Genomic DNA, 18,362 nt, shown 5'->3' with positions numbered 1-18,362 from the left:
CCGGCCAATTGTGTGTAGAACTCCCCGCGCACCTCCAGAATACGCGTATCCCATTTGCGCCAGGCGAATCACGTGTCAAACTCCCTGCGCATCCACGGAATATGCGTACCCTGCTCGTGCCAAGCCAATCGCATGTAGAACTCCCCGCGCACCCCTCGGAATACGCGTACCCTGCTCGTGCCTGGCCAATCACATGTAGAACTCCCCACGCACCCCCAGAATATGCGTACCTTGCTCGCGCCAGGCCAATCGCATGTAGAACTCCCTGCGCACCCACGGAATATGGTTACCCTTCTTGCGCCAGGTCAATAATGTGTAGAACTCCCCACGCAACCCCCGGAATACACGTACCCTGCTCACACCAGGTGAATCGCGTGTGAAACTCCCCGTGCACCCCTCGGAATACACGTACCCTACTTGTGCCAGGCCAATTGGGTGTAGAACTCCCCGCACACCCCCGGAATATGGTTACCCCGCTCGCGCCAGGCCAATCATGTGTAGAACTCCCCGCGTAACCCCGGAATACGCGCATCCCGCTCACGCGAGGCGAATCGCGTGTCAAACTCCCTGCGCACCCGTGAAATACGCATACCCCACTTGCGCCAGGCCAATAGCATGTCAAACTCCTTGCGCACCCACGGAATACACATACCTCACTCGCACATGGCCAATCATGTGTAGAACTCCCGGCGCACCCCTGGAATAGGCGTACCCCGCTCGCGCCCAGCAAATCGTGTGTCAAACTCCCTCTGCACCCCTGGAATACACATACCCCGCTCACGGCAGTCGAATCGCGTGTGAAACTCCCTGCGCATCCCTTGGAATACACGTACCACACTTGTGCCAGGCCAATCACATGTTGAACTCCCCACGCACCCCTGGAATATGTGTACCACGCTCACACCAGGTGAATCGCGTGTGAAACTCCCCACGCACACCTCGGAATATGCGTACCCCGCTCGCGCCATGCCAATCACGTGTAGAACTACCTGCGCACCCCCGGAATATGCGACCGCACTTGCGCCAGGCCAATCTCATGTAGAGCTCCCTGCGCACCCCCGGAATACATGCAGGCAGTTCATCCACCCTCCCCATACCCTGTAGACAGCCCATCAGCCCTGGGCATGCCCCGCAGGCAGCCCATCACCCCTGACCATGACCCGCAGGCAGCCCATCACCCCTGGGCATGCCCCGCAGGCAGCCCATCACCCCAGACCATGACCCACAGGCAGCCCATCACCCCTTACCATGACCCGGAGGCAGCCCATCACCCCTGACCATGACCCACAGGCAGCCCACGCCACAGGGGACCACCCTACACCCCTGGGCCTGCACCGCAGGCAGCTCATCACCCCAGACCATGACCCGCAGGCAGCCCACAACAAAGGGGACCACCCTACACCCCTGGGCATGCCCCGCAGGCCGCCCATCACCCCTGACCATAACCCGCAGGCAGCCCATCACCCCAGACCATGACCATCAGGTAGCCCATCACCCCTGGGCATGCCCCGCTGGCAGCCCATCACCCCAGACCATGACCCGCAGACAGCCCATTACCCCTGACCATGACCCGCAGGCAGCCCATCACCCCTGGGCATGCCCCACAGGCAGCCCATCACCCCAGACCATGACGCACAAGCAGCCCATCACCCCTGACCATGACCCGCAGGCAGCCCACACCACAGTGGGGACATTTTCCACGCAATTTGGCAGGCGCAGGTGGAGTACGCATATTCAAGGGGGTGCGCAAGTTAATTTCCACACGTTTTGGTTGCCACAAGTGGGGTACACATATCGAAGTGGGTGCGTGGGGAGATTTTCACACGTTTTGGCTGCCGCGAGCGGGGTACCTGTATTGAAGGGGGTGCGCTAGTACATTTTCACATGTTTTGGCTGCCGCAAGCGGGGTACGCGTAGTTTTTCACGCGAATACAGTGTATCGGGCCTGTAAGCTGGTCCAGGGTTAGCACGTCCCTTTGTGCCGTATTGGGGATTTCGATGGCTTTTCCTTGCACAAGGGGCGTTCTTGGGGGCACAACTGGCGCTGCGGGATGTTCGCTGCGCCACGCTCCAAATGGTTTGGGACATCCATGAATACGCGGTGTGCCAGAATGCTGTTTAGTGCACATGGCTGGCCCACGCTGGCGCACGCTCCCTACCTGCGTTGCCCGCGTGCGCTGCTTCTGCGCTAAATTCTATGAATTACCCCCTAATATATTTCGATTTCTGCTGGGGTGAGCGCGCAAACGAGTGGAGAATGTGATTCCCACTGTACCAAGATCTGCACGGAATATCAATGGAGTGCAGAGTTCTATACAAAGCCACGTTTTTTTAAAGAAAGTCCTGTCTAATTTCAGAGAGCGTCTTTCCTTTTCAAGCGCGTATGCTTATATGAACCAACAGTGCTCTGCCTTCCAAGCATGGTTCACCCCAAACCCAAGTGGAGGCCTCTGGGGGAGGGCTTTATTATCTCAATGGAGGAACAGAAAGTCTATATTGCACCATCACTCTAAATGCACACACGTTTACAGGTGAATATAAATGCACATTTTCCCAAACATTCTGGTTCTGATAGCTGACCATGTGGTTGTGAAAGGTGCCATTTGCAATGTTAAACCTCTACACACAGCAGTGGGGGGAATCAGATAACTGGTATGCCTATTATTTAGAAATGCAACAATCACAAAAAATGTACAGTTGTCCCAGTTGCGCGTCAATCAATATATCTAAGATGATTTCTAAAATAGCCACTGTATTGCAGAATAATACAAAACAATCATAGTGTGCATGATAGCATAGAACCCATTCTAAAGTTCATTTTCCAATGTGTGCCTGACATCAAAGAAAAGTTGCGATTCACAATATAGGTAGACTCGTATTACTTTTCCCAATTTACGTAAGACACGATAATACTACTGACTCCAAACGTGTTATGTTCAGTCGATTCACTTTAAAGAACAAACAATCTGACCCAAGACTGACCATGTCCGCCTGAAAACATTGGGTAACAAACAGCCGGAGATATAGGTTAACGTTGCAATGTTTTTCATTTGTCCTCAATATAGCGTTTTCTTATGAACGACTCTTTATCAAGATGGCTGAATGCTAGTTTTGCAAATAGAGCCAGCTTTAAGGTCAGTGAAGCAAACACAAGGAAAGAAGTAAATTATAACAATATATTTTACTTTGCTGCCACCGACAAACATCAGGGAGATTTCGGCAGCAGATGGCAGGGTTGGAAGGATATGTCCAGCAAGCGTTATTTTGCACATGTTCCTGAAGAAATAAAATAAATACTGGGTGCTATCATTTACAGGATCATCAGCTTCAATAAATCAGGAGCACGTGCGCTGGCTTGTTTATCATATTCTAGTTTGTTAATATTCACGGTAGTCATTTATTTTTATAGTACAGTGTCACTACTGTTAGCGCCCACAACTTTGAAACGTTTGAGTCGTCCGAGCCGTGGCCTAAAAGGTCAGGTAGCTCTTGGGGGACTTGCTCGGGAAAACATGGTCAGCTAAGGATCTATGTTTTGATGAACATAAAGGGAGGAATTATCTTCACAATTCAGGGTAAGCAATCATGGCCCGTGTGGTTTTCTAGTTTATAACAGTATTCATTGAACAATCAACATTAGAATATATTAAGAGGAAAGGGTGGTCTGGATGTTTAATGTATTAACAGTTTATAGTAAGAAATAATTACTGGCAGGATAATGGGCCAAGTCCGTGTTCTTCCCCATAAGATTGTAAAGTGTTCCTTTGCATCCCGAAGCTAGGTCCGTGCTTAATAAATACCCTAAAAATAATAATAATATGATAACAACAAACACACAGGGAATTGTATGTGCATTTGTGTTTGATATAACACAAACCTAGCCTGGAAGCAACAGAACACAGTACATGTATTGGATGGAGCAGGATGGGTACATTTACAAGACATCTTGGATTGATGGTAATCCAGGGAGAGGGGGGTTAATGGGGTTTGGCATTAGAACACCCTGTTTCCTGAGTTTTGAAGGGGAGGATACATAATGGAAAAGTCAAATAATTCTGTCTCATATTTATATGGGCCAGTTTTGCTACTCTAGCCAGGGCTTCCTTAAGTTTCAAGCTGGCAAATCACTGGGTTGCAGGGTCGAACTGGGACAAGAAATAGGCCCGGACACCCAAAATAAAGTGGCCCACCCCTCACCTCAAAAAAGTAGCCCACCCCTCGCCTCATGACCCTTGACCTCTGATGACATCACCAGAAGTGATGTAATTTGACCCCACCCCAAAATGACATCCTGGGAAGCGCTGAAATACAATCTTTCACTACTTGACAAAACAGGAAGTGGCATCAAATAGCATTGTTCCCAAGTACACTACGAAAAATATGGTTATGATTTCACTAATGTGATATACATTTCATACAAGAATGGATCACCACATGTATAATTATTATCTGTGTACATAAATACATATTGTCAAATTACTGTGAATGCAAGCAGACGTCCAAGGCCAAATGATAATATATTATTGTATAGCACTTACGCTTAAGCTCTTGTTTTATAGAAGAAATAAGCATACAAAATCACCCAACCTGTGTTGGTACTCATTTATCGACCTAAGAAGGATGAAAGGCCGAGATGGCCTTGCTGGGATTCAAACCTGAAGATCACACACACATTGCTGCAGCAAGCGCTCAACCCACTGAGCTGTCACATCGGCTATAGTAAAAAGAGCAATTATTCTGTTGTGGATACCACTAAACTGGTAAATGAGATTTAACAACAGACCAGTTAAACTCATCTGCAGGTCTGGTGTAAAGTTGGCCGCATGTCAAGCCTGCATGAATCTACTTTCAGTCTTCAGAGGTTGGCCAAATAGGGAAAGCAGCACACTCACAGGACATCCCATACTCTGAGCAATCGTTACCTCATACATGCAAACACACAACTTGAACTGCATGCCAGGGAGATGTGAGAGATAGAGACATTACAACAAAGCATTCATTGTGGCACAATGAAGTCAATGGACACTTGATGTGCTATGGTCAAACATTTCTACACAGTACAGAAGCTTTTAGGCAAATGATTTTTTGAAGTGACCGAGGACACCGAGATCGAATGTCTTGTGATGATCGTAAAAGAGACAATGGCAGAAAAAAACCATGCTATTACTGCAACTTGCGAAAGGCAAAATACATAGTTCCGAAATGGATGCTAATTCTACTCTAAAATTGGTCGTTTATCACTAATATCACTAATGCATAATTATCACTAATACAACAGCACAGCCACTCCAGAGGGCACCATGCCCTCTGGAGTGGCGGCCCAGTGACAGCCGCCGATGGCCCAGCCCCTCAACTTTGCATGCTGCAGCAGCATGTGAATGATGCACGCATCATGCTTGCAAATCAATCATCCAAGTAAGTTAACATTTGTTACCTTGCTTAGATGAATTATGTCATTGCAGGTGTTTTTTTTTCCCAAAAATATTTTTTTTTCAAATTATATGCTTATTTTTTTCAAAATGTTTCTTTTTTTTAAAAACCATTCAAGGCATGGCCGGAAACCGGCCCCCACTCCCCAGGGACGATCACAGCCTGACCACAGGCAGAGAGGCTGAGGGGCCAATCCGACCCTGCTGGGGTCATTTTGCTCAACATCATGGACTCTGTAGAGCACTTCATCCTCTTTGCAGCTGTCTCATTTTAGCAACTCTAGCCCTTCCCAGGCATCCATCATGTGTATCCTACCAAGTAATATACTGATATCAAACAATCAATGGAACTGAACTACTCCACTTAAAGGCTCTGCCTTCTCGTCAAAAAATGTATAAACTATGGAAATGGAAGCAGCACAAATCCATATCCATAGTACTTGAGTTCTCAATGCAGCCACACACTCAATGCCATGAGTCATAACATTGGGCGCGGCCATTGGGAGGCTAACCTCTTCGTAAACGCTTTTCCAATCTGCCAAGGATTATCACATTTTCTCTCACCCACAGCCCACCCTCATGTTGGGAGCTAGCAATTTCCTTACCTTAGAATGGTCTAAATTATTTGCCCAAAAGACTCTAAAAACAGAGGATTCTATTGGCTGCTGGCTTACAACGGCTGTGTTTTTAGTCAAACTTTATGCACAAAAAGTACCCCTCAAATAATTATTCCACAGAACAATCTTAAGTGAACCTTGTACCATCAGTATTTTAAGATTTGATTATTTGCGAAGGACCCTTATAATAATGTTGGTTTTCAGTTTATTAAGCATAAGACTTGTCTCACAATAGTTCTCCAAGATGTTCATTCATTTAACAAGGTAGGATTAGATTTTACCCCCATCCCTTTCTTTAAAATTCACCAGATATTGTGAATCCTTCTTTTAACCCTATCAGAAGGAGTGCCGCCATCCTGAAAGTATAAGGAATAGGATAATCATCCTGAGAAATGTGATCTAAGGAATCACCCCCAAAATAATTCCAATAAGGTTAAAAGGAAGATTTAAGAAAACAGGATAAAAATTAAAGAACAAGCAAACTAAGAAATAATAGGAAACTAATACACAATATTTGGATCAACATATGTTGCAACAGATACAACTGTCAAGATGTTCACAAACACATGAGGCTAACATGTAACACAAGTAGAAGCAATTTCCTTTCAAGGTTAAACTAAGAATAGATTGTGGTTATAGTTAGATTGAACTTTGGACAATAACACATTGTGACAGAAAAATGATATGAAATGTAAAGAATGTGCACACATTTATCAAAATTAGAATTGAATGTATTGCTATGAAACCAATGGTTAATTTATCAAAACCACTTATTGAATGGTTATGGATGAGAATTGAACACTATTTATGTTTTGATATAACATACTTTGAATGAGAGTTTCACAAAATTGTGTTGTGCTTTGAGAAAGCCCATGATTCGGAGAAACATAAGCACATGCCCCAATATAATGATGTTGGCACTAATGTACATATGTGAGATATATACAGTTGGCTAAATAAATATATATGATACAAGTTTATCTATAAATTAGAGATTTATTCAAAATCAAGGATAGGCGAATAGTACCTAAATATCCATAAAATATACTAAGTGGCGCAACTGTCATGGCTTGATTCCCTTTCCCCAAACTCCTCCTCACCTGTGTCTTCTAATGGATCCTCCGTTCTCTCTGCTTCCTTCTTTTTCTGGGATTTCTTAGGTTCTGTTATCTTCTTCCCTTTCTTTTGGTGTAAGTAGGGACGCGCTCCTTCGGTGGCCACCTTGATCTGAATTGTATACAGACCTCGGGGACCGCCAAGGAGCACGCCTCTTGGACAGGAAAAAGCCAAAGGCTGAAAAAACCCTCTAATGTGTTTCTTTGATCCTTCCAATAAGAGGAGCCTTGATCCGGATTGGAAATGGGATTCCTTCACTATCTGCACGGAAAACCCTTGAAAGCTTCAGCAATACAGCTGACAGCGATCCAAAGGGGGTAAATCCTGGATATTAGGTTGCTGCAAGGAACAGGAAAGTCTCCTTTGATCTCTGAAGACAGGATTCGGAAGCCAACGAAAGGTGTGGTTCCGGGAGCTGGAAGGGTGCTGGAGGTGGTCCGGAAAAGGAACGGAAGAAGCAAAGATAAGGTCCGATCCCATGTGCCATAAAAAGCTGATAAAGTAAATAGCAGGAAACAAGAGGAAGGTTATAAACTCAGAGATACCTGAGAAACGAAAGAATAGTAGAATGGAGACGAACAAAAGTTACCGAACAAAGCGGTCCTAGATAGAAAAGGAGGGAAGCAAAATACAGTAAGAATGAAGAAACAAATAAACGGAGGTAGCGTTACAAAAGTAGAATGTATGCGTTACGGTGCACAACAGAATAGCTGGTAAGATCCTGTGAAAGTTACCTGTAGTCTCAAATGCTCCTACCATGAGAGAAATGTACGATAGATGGAAAATTAGCAAGGAGAAAGTGAAGTAGATAAGAAAAATTAGAAGAGCGAGTCACTTTGGGAAAAAAGGGACTGCCAGCGCACATAACCAAAACGATACAACGCACCAAACGCCAGTCCGAAGGGTTGCTTGTAGATTCTGACGGCCATCTTGGAAATAAGCTAGACCGTAAAGCTGGAACTTCCAGTTCCATCTTAGTAGTGCTTCCAGCTGCGCCATATCTTCCAGGGCTTGTGAATGACAGTATACCCCCTTCGATATCTGCTGCCCGCCTGGATATAGTCTGTGGAAGCGATGTATAAGTCGAGGAGCATGTGCATGGATTCTTGCTTCCCATGTCCTTTCAGTCACAGGGTAGCCCTTCCAGTGGACTAAGTATTGGAGAGTTCCTCCTTTGTAACGAGAATCCACAGGTCTGGGGACTTCATATTCATCAGGATCAGTGGGAGTAGAGGTAACAAGCTTCTTAAAGTTTCTCTTGTATGGATCTTCTTTATAAACCTTGAGAAGTGAAACATGGAAGACCGGGTGTATTCTCTTAAGATTAAGGGGTAATGTACTTAGAAGGCCACCGGATTGATCCTTGATAAAATCCGGTATGGGCCTATGTATCGAGCTGCAAATTTACCCATATGTGTCCAGCGGGGTAAATACTGTGTCGATAACCAGACACGTGTTCCCGGCTTCCAGGATGGATTGAGACCTCTCTTGGCATCGGCATACTTCTTATAAGTCCTTCTATTGTCTTGCCTGTAATGCCTCCTTGTGAGATGTGATAAGATCCGTTCTTTCTATGGCCAGAGTCTTGGTAATTGTAGTAAACGCTCCAGATAAGTGATGAGGATGATATCCATAGGTACATTTGAAAGGGCTCATCTTGATTGCCTAATGAAAAGTGTTATCATAGGCGAATTCCGCCATGGGCATTAAAGAAGCCCAATTGTCTTGTTCCCTATTACAAATACAGCGGAGGCACTGCTCGAAGTTTGAATTCAGTCGATGAGGATGATATCCATAGGTACATTTGAAAGGGCTCATCTTGATTGCCAAATGAAAAGTGTTATCGTAGGCGAATTCTGCCATGGGCATTAAAGAAGCCCAATTGTCTTGTTCCCTATTACAAATACAGCGGAGGTACTGCTCGAAGTATGAATTCAGTCTCTCTATCTGTCCGTTTGATTGGGGATGGTACCACGAGGACACTGTCTCTGTATCCCCAGTTAATTACATAGTGAATCCCAAAACCTAGAGGTAAATTGTGTGCCTCTGTCTGAGATTATTGTCTTCAGTAATCCATGAAGTTTTAGTATATTTCTGAGAAATACAGCTGCCGTTTCTGAAGCAGATGGTACACCAAGTAAGGCTATGAAATGGCTAATTTGGTGTAAGAATCAATCATCACCAAAATCACTGTCTTTCCGTTGATGGAGGTAACTCCACTATAAAATCCATGGAAAGATGTTCCCAGGGTTGTGATGGTAGTTCCGCCTGGTGAAGGAGTCCCAAAGGTATTTGTCGGGATGTCTTGTTGGTAGCACATATGGAGCAAGTAGAAACATAGGAAGCAATATCCTTTCGCATAGACGGCCACCCGAAGCTTCTTGATACTAATTCGTAAGTAGCCTTTTCGCTCTTATGACCAGCCAGTGGCAAGTCATGACAGAAGCTCATAGCCTGGTTCTGAAGAGTCTGTGTTGGTAGAAATAATGCTGCCTGGTGAAACCATAATCCTTCAGCCTCTTGTAATTGAAACACTTCTCTCTCCTCTTGCGTATAATTCTTCAGTTCGCTGTGTACTTCTTTCAGGAAAATGTTGGCTATCATCTGGAAATTATGCTCAGGTAGAAGTCTTTCCTTGTCGTCATTTTTGTCTCTTCCTCTGGCCAACTTCGGGATAAGGCGTCAGCTACGTCATTCTGAGTCCCGGGTATGTAGGTAATCTGGAAATCAAAATTTGAAAAGTAGTATGCCCAATTGGCATGCCTAGAATTTCTGCACTCTATTTGTTTGAGTACCTTCAAATTTCTATGATCAGTGCAAATGGTAAACTGATGGGATGCTCCCTGCAACAGATGTCTCCATTCTTGACAAGCCGCCCGCATAGTCAGCAGCTCACTTTCAAGTATGGAATAGTTTGTTCACTTCCCGTCAAAGTGCAGGAATAATGGCCTATGGGGTGTTCCTCTTCATTCATGTCCTTCTGTAACAAGACTGCCCCTAAGGCACCTCCCGAGGCATCTGTTTCAAGGACAAAAGGTTTGGTCTTGTCAGGTTGCAACAAGACCGGTGCTGAGGTAAATGATTTCTTAAGGCCTTTAAACACCTTCTGGGCTTCAGGGTTCGATTGAAAGACTACCCCTTTCTTGAGAAGAGAAGTGATGGGTAATACAATATCAGAGAATATTGGGATAAATCGATGATAGAAATTGGCCAGACTGAGAAAGCGTTACACTTCTTTAAGAGGCGATGGTTCTGGCCATCGGTCTATCACCTGAACCTTGTTAGGAGCCATACGAACCCCATCAGCGGACAATATAAACCTGAGATATGGTACCTTTGAAGCCTCGAAAGTACACTTCTCTGGTTTGGCGAAAAGATGATTCTCCTTTAATCTTTGAAGTACATCCTTAACATGAAATTGATGTTATTCCAAGGAGGGTGAGAAGATTAATATATCGTCCAGATACACTACTACATATATATATACAGTATATCTGCAAAGGTCTTGTCAACAAACCTCTGAAACACCGCTGGGGGATTTACTAACCCAAAGGGCATCACACAATACTCGAATAACCCCCGCGGTGTTCTAAATGCGGTCTTCCACTCGTCCCCACTCTTATTTCTGAACAAGTGATAGGCACCTCAGAGGTTGAATTTAGTGAAAACCTTTGAGTTCCGGACTGCTTCTAGAATATTCTGTATGAGGGGCATAGGATATCTGTCTCAGATGGTTATGCTGTTTAAGCCCCTATAATCAATACAAGGGTGTGATTATTTTGAATCCTTCTTGGATATGAAAAACAAGGAAGCCCCGCCTGAGGACTTTGAAGGTTGGATGAGTCTGTTCTTAAGATTTGCATCAAGATAATCCTTCAGAGCTTCCTTCTCCGATAGTGATAAAGGATACATACATCCAAATGAAAGAGAGACCTCTTCCTTGAGATCAATGCTGCAGTCTTCGGGACGGTGATGTGGGAGGAGCCTGGGGTTGATGTCCTCAAAAACATCCGAAAAGGACTGGTATTGTAACGGAATGGAAGAGACAGAGATGCCTGAGTGTGACTCGGTATCACTGGATTGGACGTCGACCTTGTACCCCTTCCTTTCAGTGTTCACCACAAAAGTCGGAGTCCAAGTTCAGTCTATTCGTAACCCAATCAATCCAGGGGTTATGGCATCGTAACCAAGAAACGCCCAAAATCAGGGGAAAATCAGCAGCCCTGATAACATCAAAACAGAGGGTTTCACAGTGGTGACTCATGGCCAAGGTTACGGGAACAGTCTTCATTGTTATTGGGCCGGAGGATAGAGGACGTCCGTCCACACCCTCTACAGGTATGGGTCTTGTCTTTTCCTGAAGTGGGATTTGGTTCTCTTGGGCCCAGGTAATGTCTATGAAGTTACCTGCAGCACCACAGTCTAGCAGAGCCAAAACAGTTATAGTATGATTCGGTCTGTAAGAAAAGGAGACCTGAAATACCATCAGACGATTATCATCTACTCCTTCGTTGTTTGATCCGGTGAGATTGCAAGGGCTTGGGCCGTTTTCCCCATAGTTTCCCTTGCATAAACTTGGGGTCTGGCGTTTTCCTGCCGTCTGAGAGGGACTTCACAACAGTCTTTGAGGATGTGTGTAGAAGATCTGCAATACATACAAAGGTTTAACTCCTGTCTTCTTTTTCTTTCTTCTTTAGTTAAGTGACCCCTAGTCGATGCTATTTGCATTGGTTCTTCAGGTGTCGGTCGTTCCTTTCATCATGATGGTGGGCTGTACCGCAGTGAATAACCTCTTCCTCTTCTTCGTTCCTGACGTCTTTCTTGTAGACAGAATTCTATTTGAAGAACTAGAGTAACTAGTTCCTGAAAGCTGTTTGGTCTAGCCACACGAGCCAGTTCGTCTTTAATGTCCTCATTTAAACCTTGTCAGAAAATAGTCTGCTGAGCTGTGTCTGGCCAACCTGCGGAGACTGCCAAACCTTGGAACTGTGCAATATAAGTCTGAAGGTCTTGATTACCTTGTTTGACATCAAGTACGGCTTAGTATTTTGTGTACTGGACCTGTGGACATTCAAAATGGGTCTTGAAATTCTGCACAAATAAAGTATAATCATTGATTGAGTGGTCTTGATTGGTAACGAGAGGAGTAGCCCAGGCCAAGGTGCTTCCAGCTAAATTGGAAATCATGAATCCAACTCGGGACCTTCCCGATTCAAAGGCTCTGGGTCGGAAGGAGAAATATACTGCGCATGCGTCTAGGAATTCCTTAATTGTCTTAGGGTTTCCTTCAAACTTGCCATAGGAAAACGGCATAGGTGGTAAGTCATCCTTACCTTCATCTCTGGCAGCAGCCTATTGGCAAAGAGTAAGGTTCTCAGCATGAACGGTTTGCATCTCCACTCTAAGTCCTTGAATGGCATTGCATAGTTCTTCTAACTGCTCCAGAGACGCCATTGATACTTCTCAGTGTTCTAAACTGTCACAACTGTCACGGCTTGATTCCCTTTCCCCAAACTACTCCTCACCTGTGTCTTCTAATGGATCCTTTGTTCTCTCTGCTTCCTTCTTTTTCTGGGATTTCTTAGGTTCTGTTATCTTCTTCTCTTTCTTTTGGTGTAAGTAGGGACGCGCTCCACAGACCTTGGGGACCCCCGAGGAGCACGCCTCTTGGACAGGGAAAATGCCAAAGACTGAAAAAACCCTGTGAGGTGTTTCTTTGATCCTTCCAATAAGAGGAGTCTTGATCTGGATTGGAAATGGGACACCCTCACTATCAGCCCGGAAAACCCTTGAAAGCTTTAGTAATACAGCTGACAGCGATCCGTAGGGGGTAAGTCCTGGATAGCCCATAGGTTGCTGCAAGGAACAGGAAAGTCTCCTTTAATCTCTGAAGACAGGATTGGGAAGCCAACGAAAGTTACGGTTCCGGGAGCTGGAAGGGTGCTGGAGGCGGTCCGGCGAAGGAACGGAACAAGCAAAGGTAAGGTTCGGTCCCAGGCGCCAGAAAAAGCTGATAAAGTAAATAGCAGGAAACAAGAGGAAGGATATAATTTCAGAGATACCTGAGAAACAAAAGAATAGCAGAATGGAGACAAACAAAAGTTACCAAATGAAGCGGTACTAGATAGAAAAGGAGGGAAGCAAAAATACAGTAAGAATGAAGAAACAAATAAACGGAGGTAATGTTACAAAACTACAATGTATGCGAAACAGTGCACAACAGAATAGCTAGTAAGATCCTGTGGAAAGTTACCTAAAGTCTCGAATGCTCCTACCGTGAGAGAAATGTACGATAGATGGAAAATTTGCAAGGAGAAAGTCAAGTAGATAAGAAAACTTAGAAAATCGAGTCACTTTGGGAAAAAAGGGACTGGCAGCGCACGTAACCAAAATGATACAACGCACCAAACGCCAGTCCGAAGGGTTGCTTGTAGATTCTGACGGCCATCTTGGAAAGAAGATAGACCGTAAAGGTGGAACTTCCAGTTCCATCTTAGTATTACTTCCAGCTGCGCCAGATCTTCCAGCGCTTGTGCATGACAATAAGTTACACCTAGGTTCAGAAGCCAACACAAAGGTCTTTAAAATTCCTCGAAATGTCTTGCTATATAGCTTCACCTCCTCACCCCACTAGTTGAAGTTCAGTAGAAGATGTGTTGTTTTCTTTAAACTTCTAGAATTTCCACTGTGCTGTTATTACGTCACTAGTTATGGCACTGTTTTTGTCAAAAAAAATCTTTTGAGCTAAATTATAAAATATGTGGTTGATCAATAAAATAGCAACAGTGTGCCTCTTACAATTTGGGGCTGGGAGACATTCAAACCTGTTTGTATCTAGTGAAGTAACAGTCAACATATATTTATTTCCATACGCGAATGGAATCAGAGGTCAGAGGTACTCTATTTAGGAGACCAATGTAATGTCGTGTCGATTTTCTGTGGGGAAGCCCATTGTGTTGGAGAACTCGGTTGAAAATCTGAACACATAAAACAGGTATTTATATATGTATTTATGTCTTTGCCCCTGTGTGGCCATTATGCATTTGCAAACAGGATATTCATTTTACATTAGAAACCCTGTATTCCTGGCAGTAGACCCATGAAGGGTGTTTTTGGATAATACGTTTGGATGAGGTGGGCACTACTCATTGGCAACAACCAGAATAGGGTTTCCTAACCAACAGTTCACCTTGTTTCTGAAATACCATCTCATGTTTCAATAATATTGTCAATTTGCGGTACCGTACTTACCGCCTTCCCCATTCCCATTATGCCCTATGGGGCAAAAATGGGAATGGGGAAGGGCCATGGTGGCATGGGGAATTACCGCCCCGCCAACCTTGGAATGGGGTGGTAATTCCCCATTCTGCCATGGCGGACTCCGGCATCGACCATGGTGCTTATAGCACCATGGTTTTCCGCCGGAGTCCTAATGAGGGCCATTGTTTGTTCATATACGGTCACTCTTTAAATATTGCAGAGGAAGGTGATATGTCTCAACTATAATGGTTTCCCCATTGATCAATGGATGGCAGTTTTACACTGCCTATACAGATGCAAGGAGTGTTTTTCATATTCATGAATTGTTGCTTCGGAATGTGACGACATCTTACTGGCATGTGAAATTAACGTATTAGTCTGATTATGCTTCTGATATAAGACTACAGTTAAACAGGTGTCAAAAATCCTGTCTTCAGGAACAATGCCTTAATTGTTATGGGATAAGCCAATGCCTCTTTTTCAGAGTCACCCCACTTTGACTTCCCCACTCTCTTCATTAGATTTTGAGGTTATGTGTTTTTAAACCTATTCGTGAGGTGAGGGGAGCTAGAGGAATAAATAGGAATGAACCTCCTATAATACCCAACGAATCCTAAAAAAGCTCTTAGATCTTTCTTTGTCTTAGGAACTGGAGTTTCTTGTACGGCTTTCACCTTTTCACTTTGAGGTTGAACAAGTCCTTTCCCCACAAAAAAATTAGAAACTTGACAGCTGACTGTGCCAAGTGACAATTCTTTGGATTGGCTATAAGTCTTGCTTTCCTCAATGCATGGGTGACTAAATATAGATGGGACATATGTTCTTTCCACATCCTACTATGGATGAATATTTCACTGATATAATCTCCACAGAAAGAGGAATATGGCTGAAGGACATGGTCCATTAGCATTTGAAAGGTGTCTGGTGCCCCGTGAAGGCCACCTTAAACTGGAACAGTCCAATAGGGGAGGAGACGGCCGTTTTATCCTTGTTCTCAAGATTGAAGGGTGCTTCCAATTAACCTTTTGTCAGATCAATTGTGGAGAGGAAAATAGTGGCTCAATCAGATTGTCTATCCTTGGCATAGGTTAACTATCAAATTGGGATACCGCATTCACCTTCCTGAAACCAATACAGAACCTCTGCGATTGATCTGGCTCGGCAACAAGTGCTATCAGAGAGGACCATGAACTCTTCACCCGTTCAATAAAATCAGAGTTCACCATCTTCTGCACTTCCTGTATGACTATTCTTTTCTTGCTTCTGGGATCTGATATGGGTTTATATGGACAACCTTGCCCGGGGTGTGCAGATGTAGTGTAAAACCGCTTTTACGCTTCCTGGCTCATTCCTAAAGTCATCTGGAAACTGTTAGGAAGATTTTCAGATCAGATCTTGTTTCTGTAGTCCTGCTCTACTACACCTGCCAGGACATCAATGGTGTATCGCCACCATAGACCAGACATAGAGGTTAACCTAATCTAAGTACCAAGAGGGTGGTCCTAGGGCCAGGTCAGTGGATATTAGGATTCTGTCTCAGGGTTGTACCTATTCTCCCCTGCTACTTGCATAGATCGAATCCAATACATCCAATACATTTTTCAGTAGCTGCTGATGGATCAGAGCCTTGGTTGCAAAGTTTTTCAAATCTGAGCATTCCCCAGTTCATGTCAACTGAGCCTGATCCTACTTCTGACACAAAATGTGAGGACTGGACTGCCCCTTTTGGGGTGGGGCCCAGCCTGACTTGCATATGGTCTTTCCCCTTCTGTAATGGCTTGGCAGGCGAAGACCGATGATCTGGAGGGTTGCCCAGAGCACTGCCAGTGGTTAAGATTCATTCTAAACCTTCCAGCCATCACATCTTTGTTTTTGTTTTTGCTTTGTCACCCCGAGTGGGACGGGTATGCCCAGACGTGGGTCCCGTGCCTGCTGGGCCTAGAGACCCAAGCTACTCCTCACTGATGAGCTCCAACAAGGGCGAAACCTGTTTGGGGATGCTTGTGGTCTCGTGCAGAAGGGATGTGGCCTAGCAGTTCGGGTTGGACTGCCCCTTTTGGGGTGGGGCAAAGCCTGATTTCCATATGGTCTTTCCCCTTCTGTAATGGCTTGGCAGGTGAAGAACGGTGGTCTGGAGGATTGCCCAGAGCAATGCCAGTGGTTAAGATTTATTCTAAACCTTCCAGCCATCACATCTTTGTTTTTACAAAATGTGAGGAGCCAGGAATGAAACACAGACACAGAGTATTCATTGTGGTTGTTATAGATGTTTATTTCGAATGATATAAAGGATGGAAAATGCCTCACTGTCCCTAACCTAGAAGATATGTGCCTGCCTCAATCTAAACAAAGGGTCTGTCAAGTGTCAAGATGTCCAAAACAAAAATGTTCTGTGCCCAAAATCCTATCCTAGCCCTCACATTCTAAAACTTACTTTAAGGTGTTAAGGGTATTGTCTTTTGCGTAGAAATAGCATGAATGTTAAAGTTCAACAAAAGGTATAACTCCAACAAAAGTTACAAATGAATAATGTTCAAAGTTGCAGATGGAATGACTCTCTTCCCCAGGATTCTATCCACAATAACAAATGTTCAAAGAATAACCAAGTTCATTATAGATCAAAAGAATAACTCCCTCCTCTTGTGTTACAATTCACTCTAGGGGAAATGACTCCCTTCCCAAGGCCTTTTTCCACATTCAATACAATTTCAAATATTAAAGTCATGATTCTTAGTTAGGATTCTCCTTTCAAGATAACACAATTTGAGTGTGGATCACAGACTTGCAAAAAACCTGGTATACTCCCCTCCAGGTTCTTTTGTACAGTTCCTTTACACAATTTAGGTGTTTGTCCCAGACTCACAAAACACCTGGTATACTCTTCTGCTAGTTTCTCTTATACAGTTTTCTGCACAATTTGGGTGCCTGTCCCAGACTCGCAAAACACCTTGCATACTTCACTGCCAGGTTCTCTTGTACAACACAATTCTTTATGGGTGCAGATCCCAGATCTGCTCTTCGCTTGGTGTACTCTTCTGCCAGGACTTTTTGTTGCAATCTCCCTTTGTCATATAGTACAAGGGGGCATGGGTCTTCTTTATGGCAAAGTACTGTGACAATGAAGATGATGCTGACACCAATGAGGATTACTCTTTCCCCCCACTTTTGGCAACCAATTCACTCTTTCAGGGTCTCTGTGCCTCAGTTTTAGCATTCCCTTCTCCCCTCTGGGTTCACCGACAACATATGCACTCTCTCACTCCCATCGTACACATTCAGATGCTAGCCTCTGTGTCTGGACTCGAGTGGCTTTGCCCAGCCAGTGACATCCTTCTTCTTTTGCTGGCGGTTCCACTGTCAACTGGCACCACTTTCCTATGCGGCCGGTCCTGATCTCACCTCTACACTTCTGTAAAAGTACTCTGGTAGTACTCTGCAGCCAAGACTCTTGGCCCCGGCTACTTTGTGGTCTGCCCAACTGGCCAGCAGAGCTTGGGTCAGCTCCATCTCTTGCCAGCTCCACTTGCCTGCCCTCGGGATATGCTCCCAGATTGGGACACTGTCTGCACCCTGCCTTTCCCATTGGACTAAAAGCCAATGCTTGTAAAAGGAAGGTCTCACTATTTTCTCAGAGCAGCTGATTTAAACTCCTGCCTCCAGGCTGGAAAGTGTCTTGGACCAATCTCATTCTTCAGAACACAAGACTGCACATTATGGTTCACACTCTTGCTCATTGCTGTCATCTTCCTCGTCTCAATACATGTTGTTTCACAAGGTGGAAAATGTTTGTGAGGTCTGTCAGCAGCATTTACAGGATGTTGAGAGGGTTTGTCACAATATGTCATTATGGCATGGGGAATGGAGGGGGAATCACTAAAATCACTAAAAGGAAAGTGGGAATACCATTTCTCATCTGATGATGCCTGTCCATCCCTGAGGG

Source organism: Ambystoma mexicanum, chromosome 9 (genome assembly GCF_040938575.1).
Source record: "Ambystoma mexicanum isolate Mex_15411 chromosome 9, UKY_AmexF1_1, whole genome shotgun sequence".
Lineage (NCBI taxonomy): Eukaryota > Metazoa > Chordata > Amphibia > Caudata > Ambystomatidae > Ambystoma > Ambystoma mexicanum.
Note: the sequence above shows the minus strand (reverse complement) of the source record.